Source organism: Falco peregrinus, chromosome 1 (assembly GCF_023634155.1).
Source record: "Falco peregrinus isolate bFalPer1 chromosome 1, bFalPer1.pri, whole genome shotgun sequence".
In the NCBI taxonomy this organism is placed as follows: Eukaryota; Metazoa; Chordata; class Aves; order Falconiformes; family Falconidae; genus Falco; species Falco peregrinus.
This window is the reverse complement of record NC_073721.1, coordinates 105,201,923-105,205,896: the sequence shown is the minus strand read 5'-3', so window position 1 is coordinate 105,205,896 and position 3,974 is coordinate 105,201,923. Positions and strand designations below refer to the sequence as shown.

Below are 3,974 nucleotides of genomic sequence, written 5' to 3'. Positions count from 1 at the left end.
TCCGCTGCGCCCTGATTGGCCTGTCCATCACTGCCTGCCTGGGCGGGCAGCAGGAACCGGCGGGGGGTGTGGGGGGGTGTTAATGGCGCCCGCCGTGAGCTGCGGAAGGACATTTATAGGGAGTTGGCAGCGCGGTCTTCTGGTGCAACCCCCCTGGCGGCGGCAGCGGTGGTGCGGCCCGTCCCGCCCCGCGGCCGTGGGCGGCTGGGAGGGCGAGCGGCGGCGCCTCTGTGGAGGTGGCGGGAGCCTAACGGCTGCTTGGTGCAGCTTTCCCCGCGTTGAGGGGCGTGAGCTTGGAGCCGGGGGCTCTGGTGAATGTCCCTGAACCCCTGAGGCGGCATCTGGTCAGCCTGGCTGCTAGCAGCAACGTGTGAACGCTGAAGGAGTGGGGCACCTGAGGGCGAGGAGGCTGGGAGGGCGTGGCGGGCTGCGGCAGGCCCGTGGCTGAGTGTACAGGCCTGAGGGAAGCGGGGCAGGGTCGGACAGAGTCGAGCGCGGACAGGCATGTGTGCTCCTTGCTCTCGGGTAAAGGAACGACGCCGAAAGTCTGCGTGCAGCCTTCATCTCCACGTCTTTGCAGTGTCAAGGCTTCTAGGACCTCGCCTGCAAAGTGACTCCAGGCTGTAACTATGTGTAGTCTTTTTTTTTAAAGACAACAATAAACACAGTCTATAACCATTACCTTAAATGGGGGTTGTAAATGGAGCTCTGAAAATTTAGGCGAGCTGTTGCCTCTGTCTTGGCTGAAAGGTTAAGTGGTAGAGTTTTGTATTTCAAGTGGGAAAGGAGGCCAGTTACTTGCATGATATGTATAGCAGAAATCAACAGCTTCACCTGGCAGGCAGGCTCCCACCTAAAGAGGAGGCACAGTGAATAGTTGTGGATCAGGTGTGCCCAAGACTCGGATCAGGCCTAGTAGGCAGGCTTAGAAATTCGGTTTGGGGTAAGAGATGACTTCAGTGTTTACAGTAATTGACCAAATGACTGTTAATGAAGAATAGCTGCATTAAAAAAAGAAAAAGTTATGCCGGGATATTTTGGGGTTCTATTTGGTATTTTTCAACTCTTAACTTTTTGTTTGGTAATTGAAGTCTTTTGGCTTCTTCCAGGAAATGCATATGCTAATTACTGGCTCAGATAATACAGCAAACAATTATCCTGTGCTTGCTGCCCCTAGAATGCCTAAGAATTCATATGCAGAGGAGAAAACCCCAGGTACACAGTTGTCAGTGTTAAGAATCAAAGGCAGGTGTGTCTGTGGGGAGTGTGGTCATGAGTTATAAAAATAGTTCAGTGAGAAGCATGTTTTAGGTTACATGAATAGAATAGGTTACATGGCCTTGAAGCCTCTTCATGATGGTTACATGTGTTTCTGAGCTTCTTCCCCAGTTAAAGAAGAGTATCTGCTACAGAGATTAAAACTTGTGAGTAAACTGTGTTACTACTGTTAGGCAGAGGTGCATGGACACTTGGAGGCCAAGAGCGAGCGTTTCAGAAGGTGTTGGTCACAGAAGGGATCTCTGCAAGCTGGACTAGCTCTTCTGATGCCTGCCACTCGCCTTGGCTCTGTGTGCTGTTCCTTCTGCCGCAGGGGAGTCACGGGGCTGGTAGCCCTCTTGGCAAGGAGGACACTTGGAGAAGGCAGTGGGGAAAATTAAAATAGAGCATGAAAAAGTTTAAATGGAAATGGCAAGAAAAGGCTGTATTTAATTTTACGTTAGTTGTTACATGCCTGATTGTGGTTTGTATAGAATTCACTGTCCATTCAGCTGGTGTGGGCTCAGCCTGGCTTAGCACAGCAGTGGTAAGCCAAAAGTACTAGAACAGTTTAATACGCTGTAGTATTGCCAGTTTCTAGTGGTGTGTGTTGCACTGTAATGGTTCAGCTCCTCTTAAAAGGCAAAAAAAGCTAAATTCAACCCACAATTTATGGGTTCTCTAATGTTAACTTATTGCTACCATAGTTTCTTAAATACTTGCCAGATCAGCTTTTGCCTAAGTAATCAAAAGCGAAGAAAATTTGTTTTGCTCGTTACTTGCAGAAGCCATCAGACTTTTTCTTCCTTTCAGGAAAAAAAAAAAAAAAAAAAAGTAGGACCTGGAGGAGGAGTGAGTGGTAGTTAGTTCTTTCTAGTAAAAGATAGGTTTAAGATTTGGGGTTGTCATTTACATAGTTGTGGGTGCCCGTGCTTATTATAAATTTTGTTAACAGGGCAAAGCAAATCCCCCTTTGTACCTACTACCAGATACTAGTGGTGCTTCCTAGTAGTATTTCTTGAATAATTTTTAAGCTTGTTTGCTGATCCTTTGTTCATAAAGGAGAAAACATGTTAATTATATAGAGAAGAAAGAATAATCTAGACTAAGTACGGTAAGCTGTTAAGGTGGATATAATTAATTTGATTGTTCATTGGGTAGTGTGGTATCAGGTACTGCATGTAGTTGGAACAGCAGCTGTGTACACAGGAGAGCTTATTCTGTGGGACAGCAGATCCAGCTGGAGGCAAAAAGTGCAAGTTCTTTAGTTCAAGGCCACACCTCCAAGTGATGGGTGCTTGATAGCCTTATCAGGTCTTTGCACTGTGGGCTTAAAAGAAGACCTATGTATTTCACTGATTAGAATGCATCTAGTTTAATCTTAACAATTACAAGAAAGGACCTGAATATTGGCATCCTGACAATTGGTTCTCTTTGGGCAGGCTGCTGATGCCAATAAAAGTCTCTGGAAAGAAAGGATTAATCACAGGACAGATTATGACTGCATTACAAAGGGGGTTGCCAAGGTATTTTTTTCAGACTTTCTGCCTCTGTTTAGTTTCTGTGGAGATGCAATCCATGCTGATGAACTTGAGTCGGTATTACTCTAAGCAGTGCCTCAAGCAGAGTATCAGCCAATAGACCTGCTTCTGTTACTTGGTTGCTGTTGTCCCCTTAGAGCTGATTCGCCAACCACCACAATCGTAGATAACCTGTATGGAAGGAAACGCCAAATGTGTCTGTAAACATGTAAAGTGTCATTCTCCTGACTGGTCTGGCGTAGGACATTTTGGTAGTAGCTGCAAAAACATGAGCCAGAAAGTCTGGTTTGTAGATTATATGTAAAGTCCAGTAACCTCAAAGCCAGATCTGTAGCATGAGTTTAAACTGAAAAAGAAGAAAACTTGCATGCTGTTTGGCTGAGAGGTGCATGCTTTTTCACATTTTCTTAATGGAAATACTTAAGGTTTTCTCTTTTTACTTTGGGTGGTGATGATGGTGGTGTCTTTTTAACAGCTACTGTCAATGAGGCAATCCTGCAAATTATGTATACATATAGTAGGTATAGAGGCGTAAGGATAAATGTCTGGAGTCTTCTGAGTGATTTTACCTTATTGCAATCTGGCAGTCACTGTTCTGTATAATGTTTTTGTCCTGGAGAGATGCCTGATGAATGAAAGACCAAGGGGACAAACAGATTCTGTTAGTCCTTTATTGGCTGCAATACCTGTGAGAGAATGCGAAATGTTCTGTGTTCCCAAAACAAAGTTCCAATGGGAGAAACGGAGCAAAGGGAGGGAGCTTGTTTGAAATTGAGTCTCTTTTGTTGCATCGTGTTTAGCCAAGATAGATTACTGTTGATAATTAAAGAAATGTCTTCTTGCCCTCAGGATTTCTATTTTGTATTCCTGTAGTTATTGTGAAGCTCTGTGAAGAAGCTTAGTCTTTTATAGCTCCTTTCCTTTCTGGAGCTATTTTTCTGGTAGCTTAGTAATTATGTTGGTCATATCTACACATCTGCCTAGCTAACTGTTGTGTTACTTACTGGCAATACCCGTACTGCGCTTTACCCATTTCTTGATGAAAGGCGTACTCCCAATTTCTGAGAGAAAAATAATTGTTGTCTTAATTTTCCATACATTTTTATCATTCATTTTTTCCTTCATTCAGATTTTTGAAATCTTAAATGAATTGTATGGCTGAAAAAACATACCCTA

The 3,974-nt window shown here is 44.3% G+C and overlaps 1 protein-coding gene across 1 annotated transcript in view; it reads left to right on the top strand.

Moving 5' to 3' along the window:
- Window positions 1–3,974, top strand: part of FANCM (FA complementation group M) — a 544,761-nt gene that overhangs the window by 104,647 nt on the left and 436,140 nt on the right. The gene's annotated exons all lie outside the window — the stretch shown is intronic.